Source organism: Arachis ipaensis, chromosome B1 (genome assembly GCF_059453495.1).
Source record: "Arachis ipaensis isolate K30076 ecotype BB chromosome B1, ASM5945349v1, whole genome shotgun sequence".
NCBI classification, from domain to species: domain Eukaryota; kingdom Viridiplantae; phylum Streptophyta; class Magnoliopsida; order Fabales; family Fabaceae; genus Arachis; species Arachis ipaensis.
Window position 1 is genome coordinate 32,090,205 of NC_142436.1, and position 22,414 is coordinate 32,112,618.

The 22,414-nt window shown below is 37.4% G+C and overlaps 2 non-coding genes across 2 annotated transcripts; both read right to left on the reverse strand.

Annotated features, from left to right (window-relative positions):
- Window positions 1–4,418: 4,418 nt before the first annotated feature.
- Window positions 4,419–4,526, reverse strand: LOC148576134 (small nucleolar RNA R71). The gene has a single exon (XR_015903399.1). It is a non-coding gene; the product is annotated as a small nucleolar RNA R71 (small nucleolar RNA).
- A 12,067-nt stretch (window positions 4,527–16,593) lies between these two features.
- Window positions 16,594–16,700, reverse strand: LOC148576135 (small nucleolar RNA R71). Its single transcript, XR_015903986.1, has one exon. It is a non-coding gene; the product is annotated as a small nucleolar RNA R71 (small nucleolar RNA).
- Between the last annotated feature and the right edge of the window lie 5,714 nt (window positions 16,701–22,414).

The following is a 22,414-nucleotide window of genomic DNA, read 5'->3' on the forward strand; positions in this document are numbered from 1 at the left end:
CTACATCCCCTCCTCTCAGTGAATAATATGCTCACGCACCCTGTCACGGCACGGCTATTCATCTGTCGGTTCTCGATCATGCTGGAATAGGATTCACCCTCCTTTTGCGTCTGTCACTAACGCCCAATAATCGCGAGTTTGAAGCTCGTCACAGTCATTCAATCATTGAATCCTACTCAGAATACCACAGACAAGGTTTAGACTTTCCGGATTCTCTTGAATGCCGCCATCATTCTAGCTTACGCCACGAAGATTCCGGTTAAGAGATCTAAGAGATATTCATTCTAGCTTATTTCATGTAGAACGGAAGTGTTTGTCAGGCACGTGTTCATAGGGAAGAATGGTGATGAGCGTCACACATTATCATCACCTTTATCATGTTCTTGGGTGCGAATGGATATCTTAGAAGCGAAATAAGATGAATTGAATAGAAAACAGTAGTACTTTGCATTAATCTTTGAAGAACAGCAGAGCTCCACACCTTAATCTATGGAGTGTAGAAACTCTATCGTAGGAAAATACATAAGTGAAGGTCCAGGCATGGCCGAGATGGCCAGCCCCCAAAACATGATCACAGGATCAAAATACAATCCAGGATGCCAAATACAATAGTAAAAGGTCCTATTTATAATAAACTAGCTACTAGGGTTTACATGAGTAAGTAATTGATGCATAAATCCACTTCCGGGGCCCACTTGGTGTGTGTTTGGGCTGAGCCTGAGTGTTGCACGTGTAGAGGTCCTTCTTGGAGTTGAACGCCAGTTTTTGTGCCAGTTTGGGCGTTCAACTCTGGTTTTGGCTCCTTTTCTGGCGCTGGACGCCAGATTTGGGTAGAAAGCTGGCGTTGAACGCCAGTTTACGTCATCTATTCTTGGCCAAAGTATGGACTATTATATATTTCTGGAAAGCCCTGGAAGTCTACCTTCCAACGCAATTGGAAGCGCGCCATTTCGAGTTCTGTAGCTCCAGAAAATCCACTTTGAGTGCAGGGAGGTCAGAATTCAACAGCATCATCAGTCCTTCTGCAACCTCTGAATATGATTTCTGCTCAAGTCCCTCAATTTCAGCCAGAAAATACCTGAAATCACAGAAAAACACACAAACTCATAGTAAAGTCCAGAAATGTGAATTTAACATAAAAACTAATGAAAACATCCCTAAAAGTAACTAGATCCTACTAAAAACATACTAAAAACAATGCCAAAAAGCGTATAAATTATCCGCTCATCAGAAGCACACTAAAGATAAAGGGGATGCTGCGCTCTTGTGGGCAACTGAGCGCTACTTTTCCCCCCACACTCCTCACCTTGTCACGCACCAAAAGGGCCAAGGAAACAAGCACTAATGCTGCGCTCTCCCCATGAGCCGAGCATTGCCCTGGGGGCAACACCCATGGGCCAAAAAATTCAATAAAAATTCTATTTTAATTCAATTCTTCACCAATTAAACCAAGGCCATCCAGATCTACTCTTCCTCAAATTTAAAGCAAGCTAAGCCCATTATCATCACTCAAAGGCACAAGGATTAGTTAGCTTAGGAATTTATTTTAATTGTAATTTGTTTAGAATTTCATTTTCATTTTCACTATGTAAAGCCTATATAAAGGCATCAATTCCATCTCATTATGAGAGCTCCATTAGAGAGTATAATGGTCAGCTCCATTAGAGAGCTCACTCTCTTCTAGTTTTTCTTTCTTTGAATTTAAATCTTGGATTGAGGAGTGAAGGAATTCTGTTTCCCTCTTGGTCTAAGATTTCTCTTGGTTGTTCTTCTGCAAAATTTCAGAGAATTGAGAAGTGAATTTGAGTTTTCATTTATTGCTTTCATCTTTAATTTCCTGCATCTTGTTCTCTGTTGGATCTAGGAAGGGAGTGAGATCTAGACTTGTTTTCTAGTCTCTCTGATTCCCTGAGATCTTAAATTTTATTTTGCAATTGAGTTGAGCTCTTGGCTGCTCTTCTGTTTTTACTGTTTCATTGAAATTGTCAATTCCTCTTTCAGATTTCAGATTGCTGAATTACTTTCCTGCTACAATTTTCTTCTCTGTGATTTTTTGCTTTCTGTTCCTATTGCTCTAAATTTATTTTTTCTGCACTTTTGTTCATCTACACTTTACATTTGAGCTACTATGATCTGAATTAAATTTTCTTGCACTTTAAATTTCCTGTTACTTATTCTCAAGATCTCTTCAATTGTTTGCTTTACTGCTTTCTTTAATTTCCAGCACCCACTCCCCTTACATTTAATGCAATTTACATTTCTTGCAATTTAAGTTTCAGCTATTTCACTTTCTTGTTCTTTAAGTTACATGCAATTTTACTTTCTGCATCTTTTAAATTCCTTGCAATTTACTTTCTGTTAGCTACATTTCACACAATTCACTCAATGTTAGCTTGACTAAACTAATCACCCACTAAAGTTGCTTGATCCATCAATCCCTGTGAGATCGACCTCACTCTAAGTGAGTTTTACTACTTGATACGACCCGGTACACTTGCCGGTGAGTTTTGGGTGTTTTGGAAATTCGTTTTTTCCACAAAATACACCATCATTGGTGTCAATTGCATTTTTTTTCTAAAAAATTTTTGCATTTTCCAAAAATTCATGCATTCATGCATTGCATTCATCATGATCTTCAAGTTGTTCTTGATAAACCTTTTTGATTGATCTTCATATTATATTGTTTTTGTGTTGTATGGTATTTTTCATATGCATTCTTGAATCCTTAGTGTCTAAATATTAAAGATTTCTAAGTTTGGTGTCTTGCATGTTTTTCTTTCATTAGAAATTTTCAAAAATAAGTCTTGATGGTCATCTTGATCTTCAAAGTGTTCTTGGTGTTCATCTTGACATTCATAGTGTTCTTGCATGCATCACATCTTTTAATCCAAAATTTTCATGCATTGAGTCTTTTTGATGTTTTTCTCTTTCATCATTAAAAATTCAAAAATAAAAAAAAAATATCTTTCCCTTTTTCACTCATAAAATTCGAAATTTGAGTTGACTTTTTCAAAACTTTTTAAAATTTAGTTGTTTCTTATGAGTCAAATCAAATTTTCAATTTAAAAATCTTATCTTTTTCAAAATCTTTTTCAAAAATCATATCTTTTTCATTTTTCTTATTTATTTTCGAAAATTTTAAAAATATTTTTCAAAAATCTTTTTCTTAATCTTATCTCATAATTTTCGAAAATATCATCAAAAATTAATGTTTTGATTCAAAAATTTCAAGTTTGTTACTTGCTTGTTAAGAAAGATTCAAACTTTAAGTTCTAGAATCATATCTTGTGATTACTTGTGAGTCAAGTCATTAATTTTGATTTTTAAAATTCAAATCTTTTTCAAAACTAATTTTAATCATATCTTTCTATCATATATTTTTCAAAATTTTATCTTTTTCAAAATTTTGATTTTAAAATATCTTTTCTAACTTCTTATCTTCTTATCTTTTAAAAATTGATTTTCAAAATTTGTTTCAACTAACTAATTAACTTTTTGTTTGTTTCTTATCTCTTTCAAAACTACCTAACTAACTATCCCTCTCTAATTTTCGAAAATACCTCCCCTTTTTTTCAAAAATTCTTTTTAATTAATTAATTGTTTCAATTTTTAATTTTAATTTTAATTTTATCTTAATTTTCAAAAATCATTAACTCTTTTTCAAAATTCATTTTCGAAAACTTCTTCTTCTCATCTCCTTCTATTTATTTATTCATTTACTAACACTTCTCTTCATCTCAAATCATTGCTTCTATCCTCACCCTTGTGTTTGGATTATCCATTCTTCTTCACTCTTATTCCCTTTCTTCTTCTACTAACAACAAGGGAACCTCTATACTGTGGTAAAGAGGATCCCCGGTATCTTTAGTCCTCCTCTTTTTCACATGAGCAAGAGTAAGGACAAGAACATTCTTGTTGAAGCAGATTTAGAACCTGAAAGGACTCTGAAAAGGAAACTAAGAGAAGCTAAAATACAACAATCCAGAGACAACCTTACAGGAATTTTCGAACAGGAAGAGGACATGGCAGCCGAAAATAATAATAATGCAAGGAGGATGCTTGGTGACTTTACTGCACCTAATTCCAATTTACATGGAAGAAACATCTCCATCCCTACCATTGGAGCAAACAACTTTGAGCTGAAACCTCAATTAGTTTCTCTGATGGAGCAGAACTGCAAGTTTCATGGACTTCCATCTGAAGATCCTTTTCAGTTCTTAACTGAATTCCTGCAGATCTGTGATACTGTTAAGACTAATGGAGTAGATCCTGAAGTCTACAGGCTCATGCTTTTCCCTTTTGCTGTGAGAGACAAAGCTAGAATATGGTTGGACTCTCAACCTAAGGATAGCCTGAACTCTTGGGATAAGCTGGTCAAGGCTTTCGTAGCCAAGTTCTTTCCTCTTCAAACGCTGAGTAAGCTTAGAGTGGATGTTCAAACCTTCAGACAGAAAGAAGGTGAATCCTTCTATGAAGCTTGGGAGAGATACAAGGAACTGACCAAAAAGTGTCCTTCGGATATGCTTTCAGAATGGACCATCCTGGATATATTCTATGATGGTCTATCTGAATTAGCTAAGATGTCATTGGATACTTCTGCAGGTGGATCCATTCACCTAAAGAAAACGCCTGCAGAAGCTCAAGAACTCATTGACATGGTTGCTAATAACCAGTTCATGTACACTTCTGAGAGGAATCCTGTGGGTAATGGGACGCCTCAGAAGAAGGGAGTTCTTGAAATTGATACTCTGAATGCCATATTGGCTCAGAATAAAATATTGACTCAGCAAGTCAATATGATTTCTCAGAGTCTGAATGGAATGCAAGCTGCATCCAACAGTACTCAAGAGGCATCTTCTGAAGAAGAAGCTTATGATCCTGAGAATCCTGCAATTGCAGAGGTGAACTACATGGGTGAACCATATGGAAACACCTATAACCCCTCATGGAGAAATCATCCAAATCTCTCATGGAAGGATCAACAAAAGCCTCAACAAGGCTTTAATAATGGTGGAAGAAATAGGTTTAGCAATAGCAAGCCTTTTCCATCATCCACTCAGCAATAGACAGAAAACTCTGAACAAAATACCTATAATTTAGCAAACTTAGTCTCTGATCTATCTAAGGCCACTCTAAGTTTCATGAATGAAACAAGGTCCTCCATTAGAAATTTGGAGGCACAAGTGGGCCAGCTGAGTAAGAAGATCACTGAAATCCATCCTAGTGCTCTCCCAAGCAATACAGAAGAAAATCCAAAAGGAGAGTGCAAGGCCATTGATATAACCATCATGGCCAAATCCAAAAAGGAAAGGGAAGACGTGAATCCCAAGGAGGAAGACCTCCTGGGACGTCCAGTGATCAATAAGGAGTTTCCCTCTGAGGAACCAAAGGAATCTGAGACTCATCTAGAGACCATAGAGATTCCATTAAACCTCCTTATGCCATTCATGAGCTCTGATGAGTATTCCTCTTCTGAAGAGAATGAAGATGTTACTGAAGAGCAAGTTGCCAAGTTTCTTGGTGCAATCATGGAGCTGAATGCCAATTTATTTGGTAATGAGACTTGGGGAGATGAACCTCCCCTATTCACCAATGAACTAAATGCATTGGATCAACTGAGATTCCCTCAGAAGAAACAGGATCCTGGAAAGTTCCTAATACCTTGTACCATAGGCACCATGACCTTTGAGAAGGCTCTATGTTACCTTGGGTCAGGAATAAACCTCATGCCACTCTCTGTAATGGAGAAACTGAGAATCTTTGAGGTACAAGCTGCTAAAATCTCATTAGAGATGGCAGATAATTCCAGAAAATAGGCTTATGGACAAGTAGAGGACATATTAGTAAAGGTTGAAGGCCTTTACATCCCTGCTGATTTCATAATCCTAGATACTGGGAAGGATGAGGATGAATCCATCATCCTTGGAAGACCCTTCCTAGCCACAGCAAGAGCTGTGATTGATGTTAACAGAGGTGAACCAGTCCTTCAATTGAATGAGGACTCCCTTGAGTTTAAAACTCAAGGACATCCTTCTGTAAACATGGAAAAGAGGCACATTAAGCTTCTCTCAAAACAGAGTCAACCAGAGCCCCCACAGTCAAACTCTAAGTTTAGTGTTGGGATGCCACAACCAAACTCTAAGTTTGGTGTTGAACTCCCATATCCAAACTCTAAGTTTGGTGTTGGGGAGTCTCAACAATACTTTGAACATTTGTGAGGCTCCATGAGAGCCCACTGTCAAGCTATTGACATTAAAGAAGCACTTGTTGGGAGGTAACCCAATTTTTATTTATCTAATTTTATTTTTATATTTTTTGTTCTTTCATGTTTTATTAGGTTCATGATCATGTGGAGTCACAAAATAAATTGAAAAATCAAAAATAGAATAAAAAATAGCAGAAGAAAAATCACACCCTGGAGGAAGGACTTACTGGCGTTTAAACGCCAGTAAGGAGCATCTGGCTGGCGTTCAACGCCAGAACAGAGCATAGATCTGGCGTTGAACGCCAGAAACAAGCATAGAACTGGCGTTCAACGCCAGAAACATGATGCAGATGGGCGCTGAACACCCAGAACAAGCATCAATTCGGCGTTTAAACGCCAGAATTGTATGCAAAGGCATTTTACATGCCTAATTGGTGCAGGGATGCAATTCCTTGACACCTTAGGATCTGTGGACTCCACAGGATCATCTCGGCATCTGTGGACCCCACAGGATCCCCACCTACCTCCACTCATACTCTTCCCTCTTCTCAATGTTCATCCTCTCTTCCCAATAAACACCCTTCCCCAAAACCCTTCACCAATCACCTCAAGCTCTCTTGCCTATTACCTATTCACCACTCACATCCACCCACTCTTCCCCATAAACCTACTTCATACACCCCACCTACCTTCAAAATTCAAAATCACTTTCCCACCCAAACCCACCCATATAGCTGAATACACACATCCCTCCATCTCCTTCATATCTTCTTCTTCTTCTACTATTCTTTCTTTTTTTGCTCGAGGGCGAGCAACATTCTAAGTTTGGTGTGGTAAAAGCATAGTTTTTTTTTGTTTTTCCATAACCATTGATGGCACCTAAGGCCAGAGAAACCTCTAGAAAGAGGAAAGGGAAGACAAAAGCTTCCACCTCCGAGTCATAGGAGATGGAGAGATTCATCTCAAGGGTCTATACCTCAGTGGTAGAACATTTGACTGTAAATCAAGAGATCCCTGAGATACCTCAGGGGATACATTTTCCTCCACATAATTATTGGGAGCAACTAAGGGTGGAACATCAAGAGCACTCCATCATCCTTCATGAAATTAGAGAAGATCAAAGAGCAATGAGGGAGGAGCAACAAAGACAAGAAAGAGACATAGAAGAGCTCAAGGACATCATTGGTTCCTCAAGGAGAAAATGCCACCATCACTAAGGTGGACTCATTCCTTGTTCTTAAATTTTTTGTTTTTCATTTTTATGTCAAATGTTTATCTATATTTGTGTCTTATTACATGATCATTAGTGTCTAAGTGTCTATGCCTTAAAGTAGTGAATATGAATCCATCACCTCTCTTAAATGAAAAATGTTTTAAAAACAAAAGAACAAGAAGTACATGGTTTCGAATTCATCCTCGAAACTAGTTTAATTATTTTTGATGTGGTGACAATACTTTTTGTTTTCTGAATGAATGCTTGAACAGTGCATATGTCTTTTGAATTTGATGTTTAAGAATGTTAAATATGTTGGCTCTTGAAAGAATGATGACAAGGAGACATGTTATTTGATAATCTGAAAAATTATAAAAATAATTCTTGAAGCAAGAAAAAGCAGTGAATACAAAGCTTGCAGAAAAAAATAGCGAAAAAAAGAGAGAAAAAGAACAAGCAAGCAGAAAAAGCTAAAAGCTCTTAAAACCAAGAGGCAAGAGCAAAAAGCCAGTAACCCTTAAAACCAAAAGGCAAGGGTAATAAAAAGGATCCCAAGGCTTTGAGCATCAGTGGATAGGAGGGCCTAAAGGAATAAAATCCTGGCCTAAGCGGCTAAACCAAGCTGTCCCTAACCATGTGCTTGTGGCGTGAAGGTGTCAAGTGAAAACTTGAGACTGAGCGGTTAAAGTCAAGGTCCAAAGCAAAAGAAGAGTGTGCTTAAGAACCCTGGACACCTCTAATTGGGGACTTTAGTAAAGCTGAGTTACAATCTGAAAAGGTTCACCCAGTTATGTGTCTGTGGCATTTATGTATCCGGTGGTAATACTGGAAAACAAAGTGCTTAGGGCCACGGCCAAGACTCATAAAGTAGCTGTGTTCAAGAATTAACATACTGAACTAGGAGAATCAATAACACTATCTGAATTCTAAGTTCCTATAGATGCCAATCATTCTGAACTTCAATGGATAAAGCGAGATGCCAAAACTATTCAAGAGACAAAAAGCTACAAGTCCCGCTCATCTGATTGGAGCTATGTTTTATTGATATTTTGGAATTTATAGTATATTCTCTTCTTTTTATCCTATTTGATTTTCAGTTACTTGGGGACAAGCAACAATTTAAGTTTGGTGTTGTGATGAGCGGATAATTTATACGCTTTTTGGCATTGTTTTTAGTATGTTTTTCAGTATGATTTAGTTAGTTTTTAGTATATTTTTATTAGTTTTTAATTAAAAATCACATTTATGGACTTTACTATGAGTTTGTGTGTTTTTCTGTGATTTCAGGTATTTTCTGCCTGAAATTGAGGGACCTGAGCTAAAATTAGATTCAGAGGTTGAAGAAGGACTGCAGATGCTGTTGGATTCTGACCTCCCTGCACTCAAAGTGGATTTTCTGGAGCTACAGAACTCCAAATGGCGCCCTTTTAATTGCTTTGGAAAGTACACATCCAGGGCTTTCCAAAAATATATAATAGTCCATACTTTGAATAAGGATTGATGACGTACACTGGCGTTCAACGCCAGTTCCATGCTGCAGTGTGGCGTCCAGCGCCAGAAACAAGTTGCAAAGTGGAGTTCAACGCCAGAAACACGTTACAAACTGGCGCTCAACTCCAAGAATGACCTCTCCACGTGTAAATTTCAAGCTCAGCCCAAGCACACACCAAGTGGGCCCCAGAAGTGGATTTCTACATCATTTACTCAATTCTGTAAACCCTAGTAACTAGTTTAGTATAAATAGGACTTTTTACTATTGTATTTACATCTGATAATATTAGGATTTTTAGTTCAACTTTGGATATATGATCACGTTTGGGGGCTGGCCATTCGGCCATGCCTGGACCTTCATTACTTATGTATTTTCAACGGTAGAGTTTCTGCACTCCATAGATTAAGGTGTGGAGCTCTGCTGTTCCTCATGATTTAATGCAAAGTACTACTGTTTTTCTATTCAATTCAACTTATTCCGCTTCTAAGATATCCATTCACTCCCAAGAACATGATGAATGTGATGATTATGTGACGCTCATCATCATTCTCACTTATGAACGCGTGCCTGACAAACACATCCGTTCTACATGCAAACAAGCTAGAATAAATATCTCTTGGATATCTAATACAGGGGACCGAGTCCGAGTTATTAGTGTCTTCGTGGTATAAGTTAGAACCCATGGATGGCCATTCCTGAGATCCGAAAAGTATAAACCTTGTCTGTGGTATTCCGAGTAGGATCTGGGAAGGGATGGCTGTGACGAACTTCAAATTCGTGAGTGCTGAGCGTAGTGACAGACGCAAAAGGAGGGTGAACCCTATTCCAGTATGATCGAGAACCTCCAGATGATTAGCCGTGCCGTGACAGAGCATTTGGACCTTTTTCAGAGAGAGGATGGGATGTAGCCATTGACAACGGTGATGCCCTTACAGAAAGCTTGCCATGAAAAGGAGTAGGAATGATTGGATGAAGCTAAGACAGCAAGAAAGCAGAGGTTCAGAGGAACGAGAGCATCTCTATACACTTATCTGAAATTCTCACCAATGAATTACATAAGTATTTCTATCTTTATTTTCTGTTTATTTATTATTATTATTATTCGAAAACTCCATAACCATTTGATATCCGCCTGACTGAGATTAACAAGATAACCATAGCTTGCTTCATACCAACAATCTCCGTGGGATCGACCCTTACTCACGTAAGGTTTTATTACTTGGACGACCCAGTGCACTTGCTGGTTAGTTGTGCGAAGTTGTGAAGTTATATTTGGACCATGGTATTGTGCACCAGTTATTGGCGCCATTGCCAGGGAGAGAACGAACAACAAATTTTACAACCTCAGAGTAACAATTTCGCATACCACTAAGATAGTAGAATAAGAAAATATAAAAACAATTAAACTACAATAATATTAGAAACAAAAACTAGAGAAAATTTGATAATAAATTAACTAAATCTACTTTAATTCTAGAAAGAAGGAAGACCTTCTCTCTATAGAAACTTAAGAACATCATACTAAAACTAACCCTAAATTCTCCTCTCTTTCCTCCTTCATATTTTTTCTTTAAATACTCAAAAAAATATGAAGTTTGGGGCCTTTTGGAGGCTCAAAATGTGAGGCATGTGCTTTATTAATGATGGTGTGTATGGCTCGTATTCACTATCCACCATAGACATATGTATATCATTTTGAAGCTCTAGATGTTAGCTTTCTAATGCCTCTAGAACCGCCTTATTCGAACTTCTATATCTCAAGTTATGAAAAAATTAGTACAAAGAGATCAGGAATAATAGTATCCGGAATATTCTTGGCTCTAATATTTGGTTATGAATTACACCTAGAATCGTTAAAAATTGGAGAAAGTATTCATCATAAAGGTTGTATAGATTGAGTTCTTCTTTCCGATAACTCTAAGTTTGCTTCAATCTGATCACTATAGCTCTTTATGATGCTTTTTCTTAAATAATACCCTGTATTTCGACACAAAAACTCGAACAAAATTTGTCACGAGTACCAGTTGGATATCAAACCAATTATATTCAAATCAAAGGAAAAATTCATTCAAATTATCAAGATTAGAAGAGAGAATTCAAAACTAATTGAAATTACATGAAAAGTGATTTTTTTTATTAAAACCGAATTGAATATATGCATTTTCTAGTCATTAAACCGAGTTCTATCAACTTCCAATACAATTAGACGCCCAAGCCAATGTCTCGTTGGCCTTATTCGTGGCTCAGCGACACTTGAATTCATCATCATTCTCCCAATATTTGTAGAGGCCTTTGTTAATGTCCGGTTGGAGCCACTGAGTAAGGCAGTTTCACCTCTCATGTACATCCTCAAGCATGTGCTGAAGTCGCCTAACCATGCAGTAGTGGAATATCTTCTTAATCATGCCATCATGAGTCTTCTCCAATGTGAATTCCTCCTCCATAAATAAATAATTGGAATGAGTTAATTGAAATTAAATACATAAACGAAACAAAAGATAGAAAATAAGAAGTTTAAATAAATAGACATTTTATCACCCACTTATCAAACCGTCGCTCTCTGGTCTTAGAGGAAATCTTCTTGTACAATAGCTTCATGATATTAGTACACTCTTGTGTACAAGCATTATTATCCTGTGCAAACCTATCACAGGAGAACTTAATATTAGTATACACAATAATTATTTAACAATTTCAATATAAAATTTAATTAAAATCAATTAAAATGGTGCTTACACAATCAATCTGTTAGGCCAAATTCCTAAACATTGAGTACTGTCAGAGTTACTGGCAGAATAACAAAAATAATCCGCTGTAATTTACCGGCAAATTTACCGTCGAACACAATCCGACGGTATAACCCTCGTTGGTAACCAGTTATCATCAGACTTTCTAATCAGCTAGTAATTACTGTCAAATTCTGCGGTGAAAATTCTTTGCCTGAAAACTATTTGATTATTGGAAAAAATTTTCCGCCGGTAGTGTTGCTGTGACACTATTTTGTTTCCTGCCTAATTACCATCATGTTTTTTTCCGAGAAATCTAATGGAAACTACAATTTATTTTTATTTTTTTAAATATAATTAGTAGTCAAATTCCAGTTTTTTTTTGTTTAAAATTAATTTGTTTACCTAATTAATAGTTGATGAGCGGATAATTTATACCATTTTTGACATTTTTTTTACATAGTTTTTAGTTTGATTTTTTTACTTTTTATTATATTTTTATTAGTTTTTATGCAAAAATCACATTTCTGGACTTTACTATGAGTTTATGTGTTTTTCTATGATTTCAGGTATTTTCTGGCTGAAATTGAGGGACCTGAGCAAAAATCTAATTCAGAGACATTAGACTTTTACCATCTTATGCTATTGTACACGTTTGGAGGCTGGCTTCACGGTCATACCTAGACTTTTTTCACTTATGTATTTTCAACGGTGGAGTTTCTACACCCCATAGATTAAGGTGTAGAGCTCTGCTGTTCTTCATGAATTAATGCAATTACTACTATTTTCTATTCAATTCATGCCTACTTCTTCTCCAAGATATACTCTCGTACTTAATTCAGTTAAGTCAGAATGAAGGGGTGACCCGTGACAATCACCCAATCTTTGTTACTCGCTTAGCCAAGATCGCGTGCCTGACAACCACAAAGCGGTCTACATGATGTTCAACATAGTCATTGGACGACAGCTGGAGTATATTCTCTTTGATGTCTAATACACGGACCAAGTCCGTGAGATTAGTATCTTCGTGGTATAGGCTAGAATTATTGGCAGCCATTCCTGGGATCCGGAAAGTCTAAACCTTGTCTGTGGTATTCCGAGTAGGATCCGGGAAGGAATGACTATGACGAGCTTCAAACCTGTGAATGTTGGGCGCAAGTGACAGCGTGCAAAAGGATCAATGGATCCTATTCCGACGCTAGTGGGAACCGACAGATGATTAGCCATGCAATAGCTGTATCTGGTATTTTTCATCCAAGACGAGAAATCCGACAGTTGATTAGCCGTGCAAAAACCGTAGAGGACCATTTTCACTGAGAGGATCTTACAGCTTGCCAGGGAAGGAAGTAACGCTTGGTTGGAAGAAGGCAATAGGAAAGCAGAAGGTCAGAAGCAACAAAGCATCTCTAGACGCTTATCTGAAATTCCCAACAATGAATTACATAAGTAACTTTATCTTTTTTTCTATTTAATTTATATTTCAATTATCAAACCTCAAAACCATTTGAATCTACCTGACTGAGATTTACAAGATGACCATAGCTTGCTTCAAGCCGACAATCTCCGTGGGATCGACCCATACTCACGTAAGGTTTATTACTTGGACGACCCAGTGTACTTGCTGGTTAGTTGCGCGGAGTTGTGAGAAAAGTGTGAGATAACGATTTCGGGTACCAAGTTTTTGGCGCCGTTGCCGGGGATTGTTCGAGTTTGGACAACTGACGGTTCATCTTGTTGCTTAGATTAGGTAATTTTATTTTATGTTTTAGCTTTTTAATTTTAATTTCAAAAAAAAAATTTTAAAAAATATATAATTTTTCATTAGAATTTTTAAGAATGAATTCTAGAGTTTCATGAGATATGTTGAAGCCTGGCTGGCTGTTAAGCCATGTCTAATCTTTTGGACTGAGGCTTCCACTTATCATTGCAGGAGCTTTTTTTGATTCCCATCAAATTGGCTGTTGTATGTAATGCTCTGCTAAAGCTTGGCTGGCCATTAGGCCATGTCTAATATTTTGGACCGAAGCTTTCTGGTATGCGAAATTGTTACTCAGGTTGTAAAATTTGTTGTTCGTTCTCTCCCTGGCAATGGCGCCAACAAACTGGTGCACAATACCATGGTCCAAACATAACTTCACAACTTCGCACAACTAACCAGCAAGTGCACTAGGTCGTCCAAGTAATAAAACCTTACGTGAGTAAGGGTCGATCCCACGGAGATTGTTGGTATGAAGCAAGCTATGGTCATCTTGTAAATCTTAGTCAGGCAGATATCAAATGGTTATAGTATTTTCGAATAATAATAATAAATAAACATAAAATAAAGATAAAAATACTTATGTAAATCATTGGTGAGAATTTCAGATAAGCGTATAGAGATGCTTTCGTTCCTCTGACTCTCTGCTTTCCCGCTATCTTCATCCAATCAGTCTTACCCCTTTCCATGGCAAGCTTTCCGTAAGGGCATCACCGTTGTCAATGGCTACATCCCATCCTCTCTTGTGAAAATGGTCCAAATGCTCTGTCACGGCATGGCTAATCATCTGGAGGTTCTCGATCATACTGGAATAGGATTCACCCTCCTTTTGCGTCTGTCACTACGCCCAGCACTCGCGAGTTTAAAGTTCGTCACAGCCATCCCTTCCCAGATCCTACTCGGAATACCACAGACAAGGTTTAGACTTTCCAGATCTCAGGAATGGCCATCCATGGTTTCTAACTTATACCACGAAGATTCTGATTAAGGAATCCAAGAGATACTCATTCAATCTAAGGTAGAACGGAAGTGGTTGTCAGGCACGTGTTCATAGGGAATGATGATGACTGTCACGATCATCACATTCATGTTGAAGTGCGAATGGATATCTTAGAAGCAGAATAAATTGAATTGAATAGAAAAATAGTAGTACTTTGTATTAATTCATGAGAAACAGTAGAGCTCCACACCTTAATCTATGGAGTGCAGAAACTCTACCGTTGAAAAATACATAAGTAATGAAGGTTCAGGCATGGCCGAATGGCCAGCCCCCAAACGTGATCAATAGATCAAAAGATAATCCAAAGATCCTAAGATGTCTAATACAATAGTAAAAAGTCCTATTTATACTAAACTAGTTACTAGGGTTTACAGAAGTAAGTAATTGATGCATAAATCCACTTCCAGGGCCCACTTGGTGTGTGCTTGGGCTGAGCTTGAAGTTTACACGTGGAGAGGTCATTCTTGGAGTTGAACGCCAGTTTGTAACGTGTTTCTGGCGTTCAACTCTGGTTCGTGACGTGTTTCTGGCGTTTAACTCCAGACTGCAGCGTAGAACTGACGTTCAACACCCTTTTGCATCGTCTAAACTCGGCCAAAGTATGGACTATTATATATTGCTGAAAAGTCCAGGATGTCTACTTTCCAACGCAATTGGAAGCGCACCATTTTGAGTTCTGTAGCTCCAGAAAATCCACTTTGAGTGCAGGGAGGTCAGAATCCAACAGCATCAGCAGTCCTTCTTCAACCTCTGAATCTGATTTTTGCTCAAGTCCCTCAATTTCAGCCACAAAATACCTGAAATCACAGAAAAATACACAAACTCATAGTAAAGTCCATAAATGTAAATTTAACATAAAAACTAATAAAAACATCCCTAAAAGTAACTAGATCCTACTAAAAACATACTAAAAACAATGCCAAAAAGCGTATAAATTATCTGCTCATCACTTTCACATAAAGCTTGGTTGGCTATTTAGACATGTCTAGATTTTTGGACCGAAGCTTTAGACTAACATTGCATGATTCCTGGAATTCTTATTAAAAATTTTGAATTTCTTTATTTTCCTTTTCTAAAATAATTTTCGAAAAATACAAAAAAATTAATAAAACCATAAAAACAAAAAATTTTGTGGTTCTTGTTTGAGTCTTTGTGTCAAATTTTAAGTTTGATGTCAATTGCATGTTTTTCTTTTTCATAAATTTTCGAAAATTCATGCATGTGTTCTTTCATGATCTTCAAGTTATTCTTGATGATTTTCTTTTTTTGATCTTTAATTTTTCTTGTTTTGTGTCTTTTTTTATTTTTCATATGCATTTTCGAATTATTAGTGTCTAAAGTCCAAAAATTTTTAAGTTTGGTGTCTTGCTTGTCTTTCTTTTCTTAAAAATTTTCAAAAATATGTTCTTGATGTTCATCATGATCTTCAAAGTGTTCTTGATGTTCATCTTGACATTCAAAGTGTTCTTGTATGCATTAGTTGTTTTGATTTTGATTTTTATGTCTTGTGTCATTTTGTTGTTTTTCTCTCTCCTCATTAAAAATTTAAAAATAAAAAAATATCTTTCCCTTATTTTACTCATAATTTTCGAAATTTTGAATTGATTTGGTCAAAAAATTTTGAAATTTAGTTGTTTCTTGTTAGTCAAGTCAAAATTTCAATTTAAAAACTTTATCTTTTCAAATCTTTTTCAAAAATCAAATCTTTTTCAATTTTCTTTCATGTTTTTTGAAAATTATAAAAATTGATTTTCAAAATTTTTTTCTTACTTTTTATTTCATATTTTCGAAATTATCACTAACAATTAATGTTTAGATTCAAAAAATTTTTAAGTTGTTACTTGCCTATTAAGAAAGGACCAATCTTTAAATTCTAGAATCATATCTTTTAATTTCTTGCAATTGGAGCAAACAACTTTGAGCTTAAGCCTCAATTAGTTTCTCTAATGCAGCAGAATTGCAAGTTTCATGGACTTCTATTGGAAGATTCTCATCAGTTTTTAACTAAATTCTTGCAAATCTGGGACACTGTTAAGACCAATGGGGTTAATCCCGAGGTCTACAGGCTTATGCTTTTCCCCTTTGTTGTAAGAGACAGAGCTAGGACATGGTTGGACTCACAACCTAAAGAAAGTCTGAACTCTTGGGAAAAGTTGGTCAATGCCTTCTTGGCCAAATTCTTTCCACCTCAAAAGTTGAGCAACCTTAGAGTGGAAGTCCAAACCTTCAGATAGAAGGAAGGTGAATCCCTCTATGAAGCTTGGGAAAGATACAAGCAATAGATTAGAAGATGTCCTTCTGACATGCTTTCAAAATGGAGCATCCTATGTATATTCTATAATGGTCTGTCTGAATTGTCCAAGATGTCATTGGACCACTCTGCTGGTGGATCTCTTCATCTGAAGAAGAAGCCTACAGAAGCCCAGGAACTCATTGAAATAGTTACAAATAACCAATTCATGTACACTTCTGAAAGAAATCCTGTGAATAATGGGACAACTCAGAAGAAAGGAGTTCTTAAGATTGATACTCTGAATGCAATATTGGCTCAGAATAAAATATTAACTCAGCAAGTCAATATGATTTCTCACAGTCTGACTGGAATGCAAGCTGCATCCGGCAGTACTAAAGAAGCTTCCTCTGAAGAAGAAGCTTATGACCCTGAGAATCCTGCAATGGAAGAAGTGAATTACATGGGAGAGTCCTATGGAAACACCTATAATCCTTCATGGAAAAATTAAAGCAAAATGAAAAACAGCATGAAAAATAGCACACCCTGGAGGACAGGCTTACTGGCGTTTAAACGCCAGTAAGGATAACAGAATGGGTGTTTAATGCCTAGCCTGGCAGCATTCTGGGCGTTAAACGCCAGAATGGGTAGCACTCTGGGCGTTTAATGCCAGAAAAGGCTGTCTGGTGTCTGGCTAGCGTTAAACGCCAGAAATGGAAAGCAGACTGGCGTTTAACGCCAGGAAAGGTAGCAGAGCTGGCGTTTAACGCCAGAGTTGGCACATAGAGGGCGTTTGAATTCCAGATTAGTGCAGGAAGCAGAATTTCTTGACACCTCATGATCTGTAGACCCCACATGATCCCCACCTACCCCACATCTTCTTCTCTCCTCTTCACACCTTTCCATAACACTCTTACCCTATAAATACCCCTCCTTACAACCTTCAATTTCACACTTCATACACACTTAACCCCCTTGGCCGAACCACTCACCCCCCTTCATCTCCTCCACTTCTTCTTCCTCTACTCCTCTCTTTCTTCTTTTGCTTGAGGACGAGCAAACTTTTTAAGTTTGGTATGGAAAAAGCTCTGCTTTTCTATTTTTCCATAACTATCAATGGCACCTAAGGCCGGAGAAACCTCTAGAAAGAGGAAAAAGAAGGCAATTACTTCCAACTCTGAGTCATGGGAGATGGAGAGATTCATCTCAAAAGCCCATCACTAAAAAGATGATGGAGCAAATAAGAGAGCCCACTCATGGACCTCAACAAGAGCATGAGGAAATTCATCATCAAGAAATCCCTGAGATGCCTCAAGAGATGCATTTTCCTCCACACAACTATTGAGGGCAACTCAACACCTCCTTAGGAGAATTGAGTTCCAACATGGGGCAACTAATGAGTATTTTGGTGGAAAAATGAATTTCTCCCAAAACACACAAATCTAACCGGCAAGTGTACCGGGTCGCATCAAGTAATAAAAACTCACGGGAGTGAGGTCGATCCCACAGGGATTGAAGGATTGAGCAATTTTAGCTTTGTGGTTAATTTAGTCAAGCGAATCAAGATTTGGTTGAGTGTTTTGTGATTTGCAGAAATTAAATTGCATGGAATTAAAGAGAATAGGAAATAAATTGCTGAATCTTAAAGAACAAGAAATTAAATGGCAGAAACTTAGAGTGCAAGAAATGTAAATTGCGGAATCTTAAAGTGCAAGAAATGTAAATGACTTGAATTGTAAAGGGGATTGGGACTTGGATTTGCAGAAATTAAACAAGGAAAAGTAAATTTGCATCAAGCAGAGAAGTAGAAGAGGGTTTGGGTTAAATCGGATCTTGAAGCAGAAAAGTAAATGAACATGAAAACAGTAAACAGAGAATTAGAGATTGAAAGTTCAGATCTCAGGACCCAGAGACTAGGAAACCAAGTCTAAATCTCAATGCCTTCCTAGATCCAACAAGAACAATTGCAAGGGAATTGTAAATTGCAAGGAAAGTAGATGAAGAGCAATTAACAGAAATTAAATTCACTCAAGCAGTAAATAAAGCAGAGAGATCCAAGGATGAGATCGAAACAGAATTTCTTCAATTCTCTAACCCAAGATCCAAGACAATTGTAATTGAAATTGAAAGCAATAAAACTAAGAGGAAGAGAAGTGAATTCTTCTTCCCCAAGACTAAGAAATTAAAGATCACTCAATATCCAAAACTCTCCGAAAATTATTATGAAAATTCAAAAGGGAAAGCTTTTTGAAGAACTTGAATTCTATCCTATTTATACACTTTCTTCAAATGATCTTCAAGCCTTGAGTTGGGCCTTTGCTCTTGGTGGAATTGGGTTGAAAGAGGCCTTGGTTGATTGCTCTTGGAGTTTGGAGAAGAACCAAAGTGAACCAAATGAACCGGGTTGGAGTTTTGCAAAAGTTGGAGTAAAAGTTTGAGTAAAAGTTTGAGGCTAACTTTTACTCTAACTTTTCATATCAGCCACCATAATTTGCTGATACCAACGTTGGTGCCAAAGTTAGGGGTCTAACTTTTGCTCCAACGTTGGCTTTACCTTGTGCACTTATGGCGCCAACGTTAGCCCAAAAGTTAGAGGCTAACGTTGGCGCAAACTTTTGCTCCTCCCTTTGTATTTTTCATGTGCCAACGTTAGCCCAAAAGTTAGGGGTCTAACGTTGGCGCAAACTTTTGGTGCCTAGGGAGTAACTTTCATGTGCCAACGTTAGCCCAAAAGTTAGGGGTCTAACGTTGGCGCAAACTTTTGATGCCCAGGGAGTAAATTTCATGTGCCAACGTTAGCCCAAAAGTTAGGGGCTAACGTTGGGGCTAACTTTTCATCCAAAAGTTTGTGCAAAAGTTTGAGGCTCACTTTTTGTCCAGCTTTTTGGTTCCTGGTTCATTTTCACTTCTTCCATTATCCTCTCTTACTCCTAGCCATTCCTTCTTGCTTCAACCTTTCTCCAAGCTTTCTTCACCTATCATTAATCAACCAAACACATCAAAGCTATGCTCATAATCATGAGATATTCATTCTATCATAATATGCAACAATTATAGCATAAAACCTCATGAAATAGCATGAATTCATACATGGTTGATTAAATCAAAGGAAGCATGAAAATCTAACCAATTGGCTTGCTTGTAGCTCAAGAAAGTGCATATTTCAAGTGAAAACAAAAGAAAAAGACTAGTTAAAATAGGCTAAGATGACTTGCCATCACAACACCAAACTTAAAGCTTGCTTGTCCTCAAGCAAGAAATAAATTTATGCTCCAAGGTTCTTTCAATTAAGATGGATTGAAGAATAACTTGTAAAGTCCAGTGAGTGAAGTGATCAAGTACAGTGGGGTGAACTCTAAATCATGTTCTCTTGCAAGGGCTTCAGTGCTTACTAGTCCTCACATATTGGGAGTCTTAGGTCTTAGAATTTTCATCCAAATGGTATCATGGAGATCTCTTTATATGTAATCACCTTGAAGCAGCTTATAGTTTCTGTGCTTTGGCCTCGACTCTAAGTATCATGTCTCAAAGCGGCTCTTTAATTAAGCTTTCAATCAATACTCCTAAACCAGTTGGTTTTAAGGTATTGGGTGTTAAAGCACCCCTAAGGATTTACTTGCTCAAGCCTCTTTCTTTGACACACTTCAACCACAAGCATTTACTAGGATAACAACTCTTTGAGTTTTTGTTTCTCTTCTTTTTTTTTTCTTTTTCTGCCTAGTACTTGATGCTCAGAGCCTTGGGCCATGTTCTTTTTGTTTTTATATTTTCTTTACTTTCTTTTTGTTTTGCTTGCTGCTTCTCAGATCAATTGATTTTTGAAAATCTCCACAATACTTCTTTGAACTTCATATCCTGCCTATGAGCTCCCATGCAAGTTTTCACAAGCATGCAACCTCAATACATAATCATACAACTAGAACCACCACTTCTCCCAATCTTTTGCTTGCCTCAAAACTGATTGATTCCTCAATCCTTCTTTTCAAAGAACTTTCATGTGATGCATTTCTTTGAAAATTGAGTGCAAACAAGTTTTGAAGATAAGAATGTTGTGAATGATCAAGCATCTTGCTTATTGAATTATAAAGAAAGACTATGCTTTGCAGGCAGGCAGGGGTATATAAAAAAAAAACTATACTATGCAGACAAGCAGGGCAGATAAGGATACAATCCAACTTTCAATTACAGCAATATTTGATGTAAAACAATCACTTAACAGTACAACCTGTTGAAGTTCACTTGCTTTCCTTCTTCTCATCATCGTCATTGTTGGCCTTCATGTTCATCTTTCACCTCTTTGATTGATGATGCTAAACATCTCCAAAAGCTTGTATGATACTCTGCAGTGATATTGAAAGTTGCTTGTTCCCCAAGCACTTGGAAACAATGGTTAATTTTCATGATTTATTTGCGGGCTTTATGAACTTACTTTGGTGTGGAAACACCAAACTTAGTACATTGCCAATGGTTAACCATGTGTGATAATTTCTTTTTCTTTTTCAAAAGTGATAGAACTGAAAACTAAGAAAAACAGTAAAATGGCTAACTAGTTCATCCAGTATGCTTGAAGCCTACATTATGCAGAAAGTGAGAATGTGTGTTACAATGGGGTTTTGGTGGACACCAAACTTAGAATCCTTCATTCTCCTTTATATTGTTTTGGTGTGTACACCAAACTTAGCTTCTTGCAATCTAGATAAAACTAATTAGCCTTTTTATTGAAATAGATATGGAAAGATGGTTACCTCCGGTTGGGTTGCCTCCCAACAAGCGCTCTTTTATTGTCACTAGCTTGACATTCATCATTTTGTGCTTATGGCAGTTGAGGCTTCTGTTGCCTCAGGTTTCCTCCTCTTGCTATGGATATCCTTCCTTCTGTTTCTCTCTCCATAGCTTTCTTACTTTCCTCCATGACTTCCTTCTCTTTCAACCCAGCATCCTTTTCATGGCTCTTTGGGTTTAGAGTCCCCTTCCTCTCACCCAATTCAGCAAGACTTTGAACTAGTTGCTCCAGCTGCCTTTCAAGTCTGTTGAGTGAGGCCTCTTGGTTCTTGCTTATCATCTCTTGATGTTTCTTTATCCTTTCCTGCTCTATTATCATCATTTCTTGAATTTTCATGCACCTATCCATCATCATTTCTAGAATATAGAGTCTTTGAAAGGTTGGGAGTGGTTGTGGCTGTGTCAATTGTGGTGGTTGATGAAAGTCATTTTGGTTGTGTGGTGAGATAGGACGGGATTGGAAGTGTGTGTGTTGGGGTTGTGTGTGGTGATTGTTGCTATGGGGGTGTGTTTTATCTTGGTTTCTGGAGCTGGGATCATTGCAGTTGAAGTCCCTTGGTTTTTGGTTTTGGTTCTCAGCCCCTCTCCAGTTAGATTGCATTTTCCATGGTGGATTGTACACATCCTTCAGAGCCTTCTGTTGGAACATACTTGAGTGACTGCTTGGAGATTGTATGTGTCCATAGCTTTGTTGCTCCTGATTAATGATCCCAAAACTTTGTTCATCTTGATTGCCCCTATATGAGCTTTGAGTTAGGTTGTATGTGTGTACTACAGCATGTTTCAGCTCAGTGATTTTTCTGGCCATCATGTCTATTTGTTGTAGAGTTTGATGATGCATATGGTTGTTTTGGCTTATGACTGCACAATCATCTTCAATTCCTTTCTCTTGTGTGAATGGGTGCACTCCTGCCTCTGGTTTAACAGTTCTCTGTGATGGGTTCAGCTTGACTAAGAGTTCATTCATCAGTTCTTCCCATCCATTGATGCTTCCTTGCGGGAAGGCTTCA